Source organism: Pelobates fuscus, chromosome 13 (assembly GCF_036172605.1).
Source record: "Pelobates fuscus isolate aPelFus1 chromosome 13, aPelFus1.pri, whole genome shotgun sequence".
Lineage (NCBI taxonomy): Eukaryota > Metazoa > Chordata > Amphibia > Anura > Pelobatidae > Pelobates > Pelobates fuscus.
The window spans coordinates 39,380,569-39,397,599 of NC_086329.1; the positions used below are offsets into that span (position 1 = coordinate 39,380,569).

General features: G+C 41.4%; 1 protein-coding gene across 6 annotated transcripts in view; it reads right to left on the reverse strand.

Annotated features, from left to right (window-relative positions):
• Positions 1–16,556, reverse strand: part of SIPA1L1 (signal induced proliferation associated 1 like 1) — a 284,823-nt gene extending 268,267 nt beyond the window's left edge. For 4 of the 6 annotated variants that reach the window (XM_063439716.1, XM_063439717.1, XM_063439715.1 and 1 more), the window contains exon 1: positions 11,388–11,725. The gene's annotated coding sequence lies outside the window, so the exon portion shown is untranslated. Of the gene's footprint in view, positions 1–11,387; positions 11,726–16,398 lie in introns of those variants that run through there. The other 2 variants (XM_063439713.1, XM_063439714.1) reach the window with 2 other exon arrangements.
• Between the last annotated feature and the right edge of the window lie 475 nt (positions 16,557–17,031).

The following is a 17,031-nucleotide window of genomic DNA, read 5'->3' on the forward strand; positions in this document are numbered from 1 at the left end:
CGGCACTTCTCCGGTGACCCGCCATAACGTACTGGTGGGGTAATACGGGAAGAAGCACCTACAGTGGCTAACTCTAGACCTGAGACTGCAGGAGAAATAGAAGGAGTACGTGTCTCCTCAGGTGGGTTACTAGCACGAGACAAAAGTGCCTGTAGTGCTAGAGCCATCTGATCCATCCTATGCTCCATGGCGTCAAACCTGGGATCAGAAGAACCAAGCTGACTGTTTGTACCTGCAGGATCCATTGGCCCTGTCGTAATGTCAGGATCGGGACAGGGATCCAACACGCAGGGTACAAAGAGTGGAAAGGTACGTATACCGGGCCTTAGAATGGCCGGACTAACGTACCGAGAGTAATAGAGAATAGTCAGAGACAAGCCGAGGTCGAGGGAACGAGAAGACAGATAAGCGAGAGACAAGCCGGGTCAAGGGATAACAGAAAAGCAGGGTAGTACAACAAGCCGAGTCAAAACCAAATAGAGCAAACTAGAATACCAGAGCACTGAGTGACTAGACAAGCTAGAACCACGACAGGGCAATGAGCTGAAGAGAGAAGTAAGCTTAAATACCCTGGCTCCGGATGGTAAGCACGCCTCTGACAAGTGCCGATTGGATATCGGACACTTGAGTGACAGGTCGCTCGTGATAGCGTCATGACGTCACGTATTGAGCGTCCTGCTAGAAAAGGATGTGGATTCCTCGCGGCCGGTGTTTAAGTGGCTGGATGAACCGCGAGGAACGGAGGAAACAGCTCGCCTGGACGGATAAACCACCAAGTCTCTCCCTCCCTTAGAGGTAGAGACCTCAGGTACCCTGACACCAGGGGAGGTGTGGCTAGGGCTGCATAAACAGAAACAAAGTGATTTAACTCCTAAATGACAGTGAATTGAGCAGTGAAATTGCAGGGGAATGATCTATACACTAAAACTGCTTTATTTAGCTAAAGTCATTTAGGTGACTATAGTGTTCCTTTAAGTAAAATTATCCTACTCACGTTTCATAGAGCGAATGAACTAGCTCTAGTATGTAATGCGTACAGAGGTATAATCCCCACTTATAGGATACGTGAGATGATGTCTTGTAATAAAACAGAGAATGTGAACTGCAAGCTGGAGTGTCTAAACAGTTTTGGCTTTCAAACATATATAAACCACACAAATCTGGAGGCTAGTTTTGTCTTTTTTGGTGCAGAAAAATAAATTCAAGGTATAAAAGTGCACGCCATTAAGAAAACAGAGCACTATCTTATATTTCATACTTTCATGGCTCATATTTTTATAATTATTGGGAATCCTACTTCTATAGCACTACCTTATAGTTTCCTTTTGACAGTATTCATTTTATATTTTACAGCAGTTTTACAAAACACAAAGTAAATGTGAGTCAATCTCAAACTTCAAAACAGTTCACACGGTTTCAAATAGCTTGCGTCATCGATACAGGAAGCAGCAGAATGCCACAAGTACAAAATTGAAAAAGTATTCACTTCATGATGAAATCTAATTAACCAATAATAAAACTTGTGAAGGCATATCACAAAAAAAAAAAAAAAAAACTATCGGACTTGCAGCCAGCGTATGCATTACTTAAACAATTGTAAAAGAGACATAATGGGGGGCGGAGCCAACAGCCGAGGCGAGCGGTCGCAACTTCAGCGAGCTCCGTGCTGCACAAGCCAATATACTGCCCAAATCTACGAACATCACCCCAGAAATCGACAAAAAACCCTCGCTGCTTACCCCGACGATATAGGGAGCAATGGGGAAGAAAAACAAAAAACTTAAATCGGACGGGACTCGCCCAGGCGCAAGCATTGGAGACTTATGGCGGAGAGCGTGTGAAGCCCAAGAGTCCCACATGGCGGACTATGCAGACTTTGCAGACGACCTCACCAACTCTGATGCCTTAACCTCGGACCAAGAAGAGGTGACCATACCCACTACCCGACCACAGATGCAGCCTAAGATTCCGTCGGATACGTCCCCGGTCACGAAGGCCGAGATGAGGGAGCTGCTGAAGGAGCTGCGACTAGGCCTCCAGGCTGACATGGCGGGTATGAAAAAAGATATTCAGGGCCTGTCAGACCGACTGAGCACCGTCGAACGAGACTCCAAGAGCTATACCCAACAACTCACCACGCTACAACGAGAAGTGGCCTCCTTACAACGCCAGCACCTGCAAGTAGACCAGAAAATGGCGGCGATAGAAGACACGAGGCGGGCTCAAAACCTCAAAGTAAGGGGAATTGCGGACTCAATTTCCGACGCCGAAATCCCCCACCTCATACGACGCCTGGTGAGCACAATCCTCCCCACAAAACAGGCCAAAGGTATGTGCATTGAAAACATATTTCGCATACCCAAACCCACGACGGCCCCGGCGGCGGCACCCCGGGACACGATACTTACATTTCAGAAGCGCCAAGACAAATCGGCACTACTGGCCGCCCTTAGGGATCACTCTCCTTACATCTTTGAAGATATGTCCCTCACCTTCTATGCGGACCTGTCTAGAGGTACGATGGCATGGCGCGCATCCCTTAAGCCGCTCACCGCCTTACTCCGCACACACTGCATCAAGTATCAATGGCGCAAACCCCACAAACTACAGGTGCTTAAGGGGGAAGATTCTTACCTGATAGCCGACCTAACAGAGGCAAGAAGACACCTAACGGTTTGGGGCCTTCCTCACGACGCACTGCAACAACCGACTAGACACAACGCCACTCATACATGGAATCCAGCCACCTCCGAGACATTTGTCCCGAGAAGAACCTCCCCAACGGGACCATCACCGAGCCAGCCATGACACCTTCCGTGAAATAAGGATCCTCGCTTTCCCGCCGCAATAGTTCCCTGGTTTATAAGAACTGCACTGTTCATACAGTGGATTAACCCCTAACGGACACAAAGAATGGCAAGTGCATTTTTCTCCGACTCGACCTCCCACCTTCAGAGGAACTGTCCACATGCTATAGGGGCACCAGGCCTTTACCTGACCGATGTAGGCTGAACAAGAAGGAATTACAAACTGTCTGCCTTGAGGACTAAAACTATTTGAGCCGATCATCCCACTACCACCCAATGGACTTACTCTTAATCCGAATGACTCATGCGTGTTTTCTCCGGCATTTAGCCTCAATAGATTATTCATTATCAAAGTGTGTAATGCTAGTTATGTATACGTAGTGCAGGAGTAACTATGCCTAAGCACTCCAGGTAGAGTGCTGAGCGAAAGATCTGAGTCCACACAGACATCCATGTGAGGACGGTTACCCATTACCCACTGCCTGCAGGCACATGCTAACTTTACTTTTTACTTTACGGTGTATTTCAGGCCGTTGGCTACTTTTGTTTTTCCTTACAGGGGTGTAGTGAGACACTCATCCACGGTATTTGCCGCCACCCCAGCCTGGGAGGATACTAGATTGCCCTTTGCGTTCTGACGGCTACCCATAAGGTACCGCAACTTACCCAACTGCAACACTTTAAGTTTTTATTGTTAGATTTGTTCATTATCACTTGTGTGCTCAACTCGCTCCCAACAGCTGATATACACGAACCTATACACCGCAACAGAGGCCCAATGGGGCCTGAAATCAGCCCCTCAAACCCCCCCCCCCCCATACCCTAGATGACCAACCAACTACCAGTAGCGACACACAGAGGCGTAAGTCCAGCGACATTATTAACCAACTCTCCCACACTCTAAGACACACGCCTAGCCACGGAACCTACTTACTGCAAACGGCAGGCCACACAAGCTTGCACACTATTACTATGTCTTAGCATGTTCTCAGCCTAATGTTACCTTCTTAATCTACCTAAACTGCTACACCAAAGCTGGACTAGCCAGATCTGCCTGATTGTTGTTGCTCGACCCAAGCTACCTACATGTTTTTGGCAGGTTGCCTTACCTTTACGGAGAGGCAGTTTCGCAGGTGTCTTATGATTTAACCTATTCTATTAACCTATTCTAGTAACACTCTCAAGTCTGACGTTTCCTAAGACTGATTCATCAGTCAAATGTCCTGTTCTGTATGCATGTAACGTTACCTACCAGACAACAACTGTTTTTATCCAGACTTGCAGGTTAATGCACATACTGGAAGGTGATAATACATAGTAACTTCATTTTAACTCACTTGCATGCTAAACTACAGTGAAGTATCTGTTAACCACAGTTCAACCTGTTATATTGAATTTGTTTACGCTAAAAAAAAAAAAAAAATGTGCAATTACTAATGCCACGAACAATCCTATATGAATCTTTATATGAACGCTGTTGTGGCGTATGGAAATGTCATGTAACTACCTGCACAATCAAAAATAAAGAATTAAAAAAAAAAAAAAAAAAAAAAGAGACATAATGTGGAAATAAATACAATTTGAAATGTTTGTTTACCTTGAATTATTTTGTTTGCTATATAAATAATTTTATTTTAATAAGGTGATTGAATGAATACTTATGGTTTAAAAAAAACCTTTTTTTAAAAAAAAATATTTTATTGTGAAACACTCCTATGCTGGGGTGGTAGTGTTCTAGAAGGAGCACTACAGCTAGTTTTTCTTTTAATAACATTCTGTTCATTTCACTTTAGGGGACCAGGGCCAGTTGGACCCACTTTGCAATCAAGCTGTGCTCAACTGGGATGGGCAGTATTCGTTACAAAAATAAACACTAGAAAATATGGATTTTAACGAACACCAATTACTTTCAAGCATAGTTTAAATACTTGACACCCTACTCATATATCATGATATTCGCCGTACAAGTAATGAAATGTTTTGCAGCTCGTGTTTCCAAATGCACTGAATATTGTGAAAGTGGATCTCTAATCCAGAAATAATGGGGACGCTAAGCACACATGTTCATTTACACATTGTGCAGGCAAAATAGCAAGCATAGATATAGATATTAAAATACTAACCGTTTCATTCCTTTTCCAAGGAACGTAAAGTTGGAAATTTAAAAGTGTGGCTGCACAAAGAGCTTGTCATTGTTATTTTTTTAATTTATAAACCACTACACTGATTATAGTAAGGAGAGTAAGGGATGGGAAAACACACACACACACACACACAACAATTCAATGCTTTCCTATGGAAAAACGCATGCACATCATATCCCCAATGCTTCACTATGAGGAGCATTGGAATGGAGGATCGTGGAAAATGCATCGCTAATATAAATATTGTATGAATCTTAAAATATATTGGTTTATGATATTAGTGAATTGTTTTGAAACCATACTCAATTACACGTTGTATTCCTATGGAACTAAAAAACAAAAACACACAACTTGAGAATTGTGAAAATATATCTTATTGTCATAGGATGTTTTATGATTCATTTTCAATGGAAGAAGTATATCGTTAAAAAAAAATTTCTAAACCCACAAAACCAGTTCCAGAAACACTTGACCCCAAGGATTTCAACTTATTAGTCTCCGCTCTTTTACTCATACTGGCCAAACTGTTTTCAAGTAACCGTTCAACCGTAACGCTTTCAACGACAGCAATAACCTCTCTTAATTTGTTAGTGTCAATAATGTTTGCCATCATATTACTTGCAGCCAATTTTCACGTCACTGGTTTGAAACAGGTTAAGTTTGATCAATAAAATAATGAATACATGTTAAATATGCTGCAAGTGGTACAGTTAATATTTAATTCTATTAAATATATTCTAATGGCCATTCACTAAAACATAGCTTGCTAATAAAATGATCTGTGATTAGAGATCAGTCTAGGTTATATACTGAAATGAGGATTACAGAATACATTCATGTGTGAGTGTTTATTATGCATGCACACTGACACATACACCCAAGACTACTTTCCTAACTGGATTCCCTTTGGTAAATACTTGCAGTTTCCCTCCACTTTTTGGACAAGTGAGTGCTTGTTAAAGTAACACTCTAAGCACCATAACCACAACAGTCTGATGTAGTGGTAATGGTGCAAGGAGCGCCCTCCCAGTAAAAGTAGACAAGCTATTACGAACCTGGAGATGGAAACTTCTGAAAGCTTAATGCCTCACTGCACTGCCAGGTTTAGCTCGAAGAGCTTTGAGAGAACCCCAGATAAGTTGGCTACTTACTGTGGTAGAACACCAGGCTGCAGTGGTTATGGTAACTGGAGGGTTCCTTTAAAGTTAAATCCCATACTAGAAAACACAATTCTCTAATCATGATAGAGATGGTTTTAAAGCCAGTTGACAGGCACGTGGAACAATCGTGTTGTAGTTTCTATTCCCCATTTATGTCTAAGAACTATGAGTATTCATTTCCGATAAAATACTATTTCTAAGCTTTACATGACAGCATCACTCTTGGATAGCTCCTCTCTTACAACGGATAGGACAGCAAAGAAACATAATAAATAGGAGGACCCAACCAAAGTACCCCAGTTTGTATTTCTTGTCCTCACAGCAGTGCAATGAACCCATTAGGATCTACTTATTCTTTTTGGCTTATCTAGCTGTTTTTTCTACAGCTTGGCCCAAGATGTTCAGCCTCCCTTCTTGGAAGCCCCAGGATATGGGCCCACGAGGGCGACCTCCTGGCTACTCTCTTTAGCGACCAGAGTGTAAGTTTGCAGTGACCTATGTGGTAGCTGCACTAAGGGGTCTGGAGGAACTCTGAAGTATACCCTAGTTCACTTATTAGATGCTGTGATATGAGCAGCATCTTCCGATACCCCAGTGAGGGAGCATTATGGTGTTCTTATCTTATTGCTCTCATTTCAGTTTTAAGAAGTTGTTTAAGCATCATTATTCTGTGTTCATTAATCGTCCTAACATGATTTGGGATTTTCCCATTAAAATCCCTTCTACTTTTTTTTTTTAAATCCTGTGGATGCTGTAGAAGCCAGATGTTGCTCATTGGACTTCGTAGGTTTGACTATTTATTTACAGAGGACTAAACAATGGAGACAATCCTTTTCTCTCTATCATTTTGGCTGTAGGAAGTGTCACAATGCCTCCTCGTATTCAGAGCAGATGGATTGTTTCAACCATTGTTCGGATCTATCAGTGCAGGTTCCAGTACTCCTCAAGGCACAATCCACCAGTGCGGTTTATTTCTCATGGTCAGCTTACGTTAGCATTTCTGGCCTTTCAGTGTTATGTATTTAGTTTTGTCCTTCTCCTCAATTCTTTGGGTTTCATTGCCTGGGTATTATCCAAGTGAAATACTGCTATGTCTAGCGGTTAAAAAAAACAAAACTAATTCTTCAAACTTAAAGTAATCTTCTTTTGTCAGCTATTCCATAGCAGCATTACGATCCTACCCTTGTTCGACTAGTTATGAGACTCAGGTACTTTGGTTTTGTCCTCCTATGTATCGTGTCTGTTTATTTCCTGTCCCATCAGCTGAGGGGGGGAGCAATCCAAGAGCAATGCTGCAATGGACGAGCCGTAAAAAAGAAAACTACAGTAAATATGCAGAAAATGTTTTCTAATGATAGACTTTTTCCTTAGTTTTAAACGAGGTTTGGACTTCTTTAAGTTTTACATTTTAAAATTGTATTTCTTTTAATTAAATGGAAGAAAAATCTATGGATTAGTTATGTAACACGAGGCTGTAAATTGATGGAATATTTACATTTTTTGGTAATTTAATTCCTTTAATCCAAGTTAATTGAACTTGTGTCTGCAGAGATAACATGCACATTTTTCCACAGCAAAAATTGTATCACATAAACAAAGTTTAGAAAATTACCTTAATTCCATTATCTCGCAAACCTATATACACACCTTTAGTTTAAGTTATTCTCCAAACAAAAGTGATTAACCTACTAACCTGGAGATAGCTCACCATGCAATTTTCCCATTATCAATGCATCTCTAATGTTCAATAACAAAATCAGGTCTGATAAAAATGTTAAACTAAACTAAAATGTTAGTGTTCTAAATATGAAATCTTCATTTGGTTGTAAATTATAGACAACAGTCAGCAAGAACAAGTGTTAACATTTAAAAATCATGATATAAATGGGGTCTAAGCGACTAGTGATTTAAAGCAAATCCAACCTGCATTCACCGTCTCCATGTTCTGCATGGAGATGCTGAACACTGGCAACAGAGACACACTGAGTAAATGCGTCGTAACCCCCAATGCGTCCCTACGTATTGATTATCTCAGCCAGGAGTGGAGTGGTGGACGTATTAAGACAGGCGTTTGGGTGGGAAAAAAGTGGAGTACATATCTTAATTTTATATTTGGGGGTTGGGGAACTTAATCTAACTAGCAAGTATAACACTTTAGCAATAGAAATACAAGTTTGTTCACTTAACACTAGAGTATCCCTTTAACGTTAAGTCCTATACTAAAAGGACAATTGTGACACGCACATAGTTTGTGGTTTTTGATCCCTATTTAGGTACGAATTCTATTTGTATCCAAATGCAAAAGCAGTGATTTTCTGTATTCCTTGGTGGCGTACAACTAGTTCAATAACCAAAATAAAATACATGAAATAGCTACACTGAGTAATTTACTAACAGATGCACTTGACCATTTGGTCTTTACCGATACAGATACATAGCATCTTGCAGAACCTATGTTAGATGTTTTGTTGTTTATAAGCATTTGAGAACATTCGTAGTAGCCACTAGAGGCTATTCATTTTAAATTGAAATCACTTAAAGCGGCACTGTCTCCTCACTCCATAATGAATTAAGTTTTTCATTAAGATAGAATCTTTAAGAAACACTCATAATGGCGGTGTTGGAAGTTAACCACAATTGCAATGCAATCAAAAGATATACTAAAAATAAATAAATAATAGTAGGGACTAGTCTTACTATTTTTCCCCATTTGACAAAACTTAGAGATACTTTTGTCAAGCTTTGTCATTTCCTCCAGCCACCACCAGTAACAGAGGTAGGGAGAAAAGGCTCTGTCTATGGAGAATCCAGCTGTCTCTTCCGTAGACTTCAGTGTTGTACTCTCGCGCATGTGCAAAGTACAACACTAACGTTGTATGAAGGCAAGCAGCAGGAGAGACAGGTTCAGGTAAGTCGAACACAGAATATTCAAGGATATAATCTTTCAATGTAGGGTAATAACTGCTTGATCCAAGGATAAATCTGATTGCCATTCTGGGGTCAAGAAGGAATTTTTTTCCTAGCTTGTTGCAAAATTGGAAGTGCTTCCAACTGGGTTTTTGCCTTCTTTTGGATCAACAGCAAAAAACAAATGTGAGGAAGGCTGAACTTGATTGACACAAGTCTCTTTTCAACTATGTAACACCTTCCCTTGAACCCCAAAGGAACCAAACACTTAGCGGAGCATTAACTGTTGCAAGTTGTCCAAAGGCCCCAAGTGGTGACAGAACCGCTTTAATGCAAGGAACCACCAGACTGATACATAGCCTTAAGGCCAGGGCAGAATGTTAGGATTTGCAATTTTACAACTGCTGGTCTCGACATTTCCCTCACCCTTGGCTTAAGGCATAAATCAAAATTCTATGAAAGAAATAACCATGTAGACAGAAAAAAGTTGCTGACAATGCAGCAACGGCTTTGTCAAAAACCAGCAGAGACCTGCAAGACTGATGGGCCTGGCAATACAAAAGGTTAAAGGACAGACCATTTAAATCCATGGAAAGGCACTACAGTTACCCTGTGCAATCCAGGTTTTAAAGAAAGCGTGCACAACATGATCAAGCAGAAAAACTGAAAATAATTTGCAAAAACAAAAAAACTGTCTTCAACAAAGCATTAACCATTTTAAAATAAATCAGAATTGTATAGCATGGGAATAACCCCAATTTATCAAAATAAACTAAGATAAAATAAATAAAGAAGAATTTCAAAAATAAAAAAGAAGAAACATCCATTTTCTTAAAATAATAATAAAATAAATCGCAAGAGACACTTGACCAGTAATTATAAAAATAATAATTTCCAACATACAACTCAGAAATACTTGCTTACGTGGATATTTCTTCAAACTCTCTTTGGTTTTTTTCCAATAATATTTACTGGTTTTACTTTTTTCCAGTATAAATGTATAAAATACGAACGTGTAACACAGCTGAATACATATTTATTCCGAAGGCAGAAAAGCAAAATAAAGTGGACTTATAATGCATCTAAAAATGTACTTTTTTTTTTAAGCTTTCATCTTTGAATCATTTAACGGAGTGATAAACATCTACAGCACAGTGCTATAGAAAATAATAAAATCAAAATGTCACCATGCTCGGAAAAAAAATTGATATTACCAAACAAATCTTAAAAATCAAGCCGAATTAAAAAAAAAAAAATATATATATATATATATATATATATATATATATATATATATATATATATATATTTAAAAAAACACGTTAAACAACAAAGCAAGGGACTTCGAGCAGTGGGAATGGGTGAATGATTTATTAAATGTACTTAACACTGCCATGTTAAATGATAAGTCACATATGCCAAGAGCCGCCTCCAAGAATGAGATGTCCTTTCAAATTAACATTTCAGTGTTACTTTGTCCATCTTAATCCCCTTTCTGCCACACGGATATGAAAGGTATACCGTGCCCCTCTGACAGCAAGGGGGGAGAGGATAAACAAAAGGCTTTTGAATGAAAGAATCCCACATCGCTTTTATACGAAACAATGCAAAAACGATTGCCTTCCCTAAATGCATTTTGTCTCCATCTCAAAAGGCGTTAGGGGGTGTTAAATTGGAATTACTGCTTAAATAACTGGGAAGCCAACCATATTCATTTTCCAGTGAATGCAGTGAGTCCTGCGCTGTAGACAGACAGTGCAGTAGTCATAAAACACCAGCTACTGTGTTGGCATGTCTGAACACAGCCAGATTCACCAGCTACAGCTCAAATTTAGTAGGCAGGTCTATCTCAGCCCAATACGACCAAGGGATTTGTTCTTGCTGGGCCTTATTGGTTTTCTTGGATAATAGTAGCCTGATCTGGGTGGGTTTTTTTTTTTTATTGTTTCATTCATTCTGACAAAAGAAATCAAGTATCGATGCACACACAAAATTCTCCATTAAAATGCCTTCAAACCCCATTTTGCAAGAGGACATTCATTCAAATTGTATGGTTATTTACATAAAACACATTCAAAGATAGCCTTTGCACAATTACACAGTAACAATGAGTCTAACAGTTTACATTACAGAAATTAGATGTATCAAAAAAAAGCAAATGTTACATAACATTCTGCAGCAAGCTATGAATGTACTGATAGTAATAAAAAGAATATAGAAAGTGCTTAAATTATGTTAAATGTGCTGCACAATATAAAACAAAGTTACGGGGAGGGGGGAAACGTACAGCCAACAAATTGAGACTTGCGAACAGCCTCTGTTCCTTTCAATCTCAAAGTATTAAATGATCAATAAATCAATAACCATACCTGTGCAAATTGAAGGCTTTTAAGATGGGTATATTGCTTGGCTCCTCTCTTGGGACAAGAACAAAAAATCAGGACAGGCGCTGCATGGATAGAGCAAGAACAAGCCACAGGAGGCTCATAAGCACAAATAACAACCGTAGACAATTAAAAGCACCCAGACTCTGATGATCTCAACAGTGTAGCACAATGTTACAGCCACATCCCTCCCAGATACTGAATTCCAGTTGCTCAAGGCTTTCACTTGAACAGAAGACTGCAATACATTGTGTGAGTGCCATCTATTTCAGCAGTTTTAACTCTATGAGTGTAGAAGGGGTGAGCGAAGCATTGGAGTGAGAGAGTAAATCCGAGCAATGACCAACCTGGCTTACCCATTGGCAGCAAAGCCTAAGATCATTGGATTACCATCTGGAACCACCCCACCTCCTAATACACAGCTCAGCGAGAAAAGAGCACATGCAGCCAGCCTTGGACGCATTTTACGATACATTTAACAGCTCCTGCACTGTAAATCTGAAAAGGCTTGGGCATAAAATTAGAAAAATCCCCATGACCAATTAGGAGAAAAAGATAACATATGGGTGGGAGAGGGTCTCTTCAGAGACTGGAAAACAAATCACGCTAACAGCAGGACTGCACATTAAAGCAGACCCATAACCTATAGGGATTTATTTAAAAAAAAAAAAAAAAAAATCTTTACTAAAATCTATTTATTGTTGGTTTCTCGGTAGATCTCTTCTGCTTTGAAGTTGAAGAAAGGGGCTAATTCACAAAAAAAGCTAGATTGTAAAACCAAAATGCTGGCTATAAATCTCTACAATTTGTTGTTTAGTGAATAAACCCAATTTTATTAACAACAACAACAACAACAACAACAACAACAACAACTGACTAAACAGGAGCTATATTTGGTATAAAGTCACACAAGACTGGTTTAGATCAAAGAAAACTTGCATTGTGCATTTAAACCAAAAAACACACTTTTAACAAAGATGTTCTTGGTTATTTTGTCCAATACAAAATAAATAGGATAAAAAAGGTAGTAAGGGAGCAACTATGATGTGAGCCCTATTAAATCTTATAATGACTACAAGGCTGTAAATCTTTTTTTAGTTTTATCATACATAGATGTTTAATAATATAACAGAATGTAATGTTTTTAATGATACCATATGCTATTAGCCTTATAAATAATATTACAAATCTAATTACTTCAGACCAATTACTGCAGATGGACAGCCAAAGGTTAATTGATGGTTATATTTTATGGCCCGTATGTTGAATAAAGTTTTATTAGTAGCTAGAGAAGTGCATGTGGCTATACTAGATTTCAGTTAACATGGTATCTGTATTTATTAGGCACGGATTGTAGTTTTAAAAAAAAAAAATACAACAGATGGAAGATGTGAGTGAATACATTATTTAAATTTTTTTATGGTTCAAAGAATTACAAAATAATAATAATAATGCTCAACGTAAATTTACTGTATGCAAGAGATCAGAAAACCAGAAAATAAAACTTACTGAAAGTATAATGAAGTGCTGTGAGTGACAGAGGAGGTCAGTGATGAAAGATTTTTGAGACAGGGAGCACAATAAATCACTGATGTGTCAGAACCTAGTCTAGTCTAAAACAGCTGTGAATTACATTAAAGCAATGTTTAAGTGATGTATAAACATGGCATAATTAGGCTGTCCTTAAGAATGCAGTAATGGACAATGGGGTCATTTGCAGTGGGATAATTTATATTTATCAAGTGATGTCACAGACTTCCAAAAATTAAAAAGTATAAATAAGTTTAACTGTAAATTATGAGAAATTCCGGTCCACAACAGCTGGAGAGCAGAAGGTTAGTCTGTGTATTCGGTGCTAACATGGGGTATCTACAGAGTTTGTAAGTGTAGACTAGGCAAACTCACCAAAGATTTCCATTAATAACAAAGATTACAGATTGCAAGAACCTGTTATGAGTCAAGTGGTTTATTGCACCAAATGGAAATGTGTGTAAATGTGTTAGTCACAAATTATCTGCAATAATCCAATCACATAGCAATTTGTCTGAATCCTTCAGATTTGTATTGTACTCAGTGACGTTTGGATCACTGCACTGGATCATTGCGCACAGACAGAATCATGTCACTGTACCGGATCATTGCGCACAGACAGAATCATGTCACTGTATCGGATCCCTGAGCACAGAGCCATGTCACTGTACCGGATCCCTGAGCACAGAGCCATGTCACTGTACCGGATCCCTGAGCACAGAGCCATGTCACTGTACCGGATTCCTGAGCACAGAGCCATGTCACTGTACCGAATCCCTGAGCACAGAGCCATGTCACTGTACCGGATCCCTGAGCACAGAACCATGTCACTGTACCGAATCCCTGAGCAGAGCCATGTCACTGTACCGGTTCCTTGAGCACAGAGCCATGTCACTGTACCGAATCCCTGAGCACAGAGCCATGTCACTGTACCGAATCCCTGAGCACAGAGCCATGTCACTGTACCGAATCCCTGAGCACAGAGCCATGTCACTGTACCGAATCCCTGAGCACAGAGCCATGTCACTGTACCGAATCCCTGAGCACAGAGCCATGTCACTGTACCGAATCCCTGAGCACAGAGCCATGTCACTGTACCGAATCCCTGAGCACAGAGCCATGTCACTGTACCGAATCCCTGAGCACAGAGCCATGTCACTGTACCGAATCCCTGAGCACAGAGCCATGTCACTGTACCGAATCCCTGAGCACAGAGCCATGTCACTGTACCGAATCCCTGAGCACAGAGCCATGTCACTGTACCGAATCCCTGAGCACAGAGCCATGTCACTGTACCGAATCCCTGAGCACAGAGCCATGTCACTGTACCGAATCCCTGAGCACAGAGCCATGTCACTGTACCGAATCCCTGAGCACAGAGCCATGTCACTGTACCGAATCCCTGAGCACAGAGCCATGTCACTGTACCGAATCCCTGAGCACAGAGCCATGTCACTGTACCGAATCCCTGAGCACAGAGCCATGTCACTGTACCGAATCCCTGAGCACAGAGCCATGTCACTGTACCGAATCCCTGAGCACAGAGCCATGTCACTGTACCGAATCCCTGAGCACAGAGCCATGTCACTGTACCGAATCCCTGAGCACAGAGCCATGTCACTGTACCGAATCCCTGAGCACAGAGCCATGTCACTGTACCGAATCCCTGAGCACAGAGCCATGTCACTGTACCGAATCCCTGAGCACAGAGCCATGTCACTGTACCGAATCCCTGAGCACAGAGCCATGTCACTGTACCGAATCCCTGAGCACAGAGCCATGTCACTGTACCGAATCCCTGAGCACAGAGCCATGTCACTGTACCGAATCCCTGAGCACAGAGCCATGTCACTGTACCGAATCCCTGAGCACAGAGCCATGTCACTGTACCGAATCCCTGAGCACAAAGTCATGTCACTGTACCGAATCCCTGAGCACAGAGTCATGTCACTGTACCGAATCCCTGAGCACAAAGTCATGTCACTGTATCGAATCCCTGAGCACAGAGTCATGTCACTGTACCAAATCCCTGAGCACAGAGCCATGTCACTGTACCAAATCCCTGAGCACAGAGCCATGTCACTGTACCGGATTCCTGAGCACAGAGCCATGTCACTGTACCGAATCACTGCGCAAAGAATCATGTCTCTAAAGATTACTGTGAACAGAATTCTGCCACTGCACATTATCACTGCACAGAATGATATCACTGCACTGTACCAGTCTGCTGAGTGATGTCACTGCACAGCATCACTGTGCAAAGAATAATGTCACTGTATCAGTATGCTGAGTGATGTTATGGTGGGTCACTGTATCAATATGCTAAGTTATGTTGTTATGGTGGGTCACTGTATCAATATCCTGAGTGATGTTATGGTGGGTCCCTGTATCAGTAGGCTGAGTGATGTTGTTATGGTAGGTCACTGTGTCAGTATGCTGAGTGATGTTGTTATGGTGGGTCACTGTATCAGTATGCTGAGTGATGTTATGGTGGGTCACTGTATCAATATCCTGAGTGATGTTGTTAGGGTTGGTCCCTGTATCAATATCCTGAGTGATGTTGTTATGGTGGGTCCCTGTATCAATATCCTGAGTGATGTTGTTATGGTGGGTCCCTGTATCAGTAGGCTGAGTGATGTTGTTATGGTGGGTCCCTGTATCAGTAGGCTGAGTGATGTTGTTATGGTGGGTCACTGTATCAGTATGCTGAGTGATGTGGTTATGGTGGGTCAGTATGCTGAGTGATGTGGTTATGGTGGGTCACTGTATCAATATGCTGAGTGATGTTATGGTGGGTCACTGTGTCAGTATGCTGAGTGATGTTATGGTGGGTCACTGTATCAGTATGCTGAGTGATGTTGTTATGGTGGGTCACTGTATCAATATCCTGAGTGATGTTGTTATGGTGGGTCCCTGTATCAGTAGGCTGAGTGATGTTGTTATGGTAGGTTACTGTATCAATATGCTGAGTGATGTTGTTATGGTGGGTCACTGTATCAGTATGCTGAGTGATGTGGTTATGGTGGGTCAGTATGCTGAGTGATGTGGTTATGGTGGGTCAGTATGCTGAGTGATGTGGTTATGGTGGGTCAGTATGCTGAGTGATGTTGTTATGGTGGGTCACTGTATCAATATGCTGAGTGATGTTGTTATGGTGGGTCACTGTATCAATATGCTGAGTGATGTTGTTATGGTATGTTATCATTAGTTCCCTTTGCTGTGTGGCTGTGTACCATATGACGTCACAATAGATAACAGCCGGTGCCGGCAGTGCACACAGTGCTGTGCTGTGCAGTCAGTCAGTCAGTCAGTCAGTCAGTCAGTCAGTCAGTCAGTCAGTCAGTCAGTCAGTCAGTCAGTCAGTCAGTCAGTCAGTCAGTCAGTCAGTGCTCCGTGCTGTGTATGAAGTCATGTCTCCTGTATCAGTGAGTCAGTCAGTCAGTGTGTCTGTGTGTCTGTCTCCTACCTCCGGCTGCTGTCTGGGCTCCTCCTGCTGCTCTCCTCCCTCTCACACCGTCCGTCCCCGTGTTAATTCCTGCACTGACCGAGCCGCCTCCTCCCCCGGCCGGGCCGCTCTCTCACACTCTGCCCTCCGCTCCCACAACTTGAGAACAAAGTTACTCCCCGCCTGCTCCGACGGAGCCCCCGGGGACACCTCTCGCGAGACTTCCCACAGTCCAAGATGGCGGCGGGCCATGGTGAGGGCGGTGCGGGTTACCATGGTAACAGTACAGACTCCTTTATTGATGGAGCCCAGCCTGGTCCATGCATTGTATAGACATCACTGACACTGAGAGGCTCACATAAACCTTTCACTTACACTAATCAGACAGAATGCTGCTTGATTTATTTATAGTTTTGTAAGCATCTTTTTCTTTGGGTGTTTTTTTTTTTTTTTTTGGTGAATTATAGGTGGAATTGTTACATTTTCTTTAGCTAAAGGAACACTAAGATTCCTAATATTATATGTTCCTGATATAAGTATTTGAACAATCCTTAAAGCGCCACGGTCACCGTCTGGGGCTTTGCCGATTTCGCAAGGACCCCCTACAGTGACATCTCAGTCTTGATAGGGCAGGTCCTCTTCGACGCTCTATTC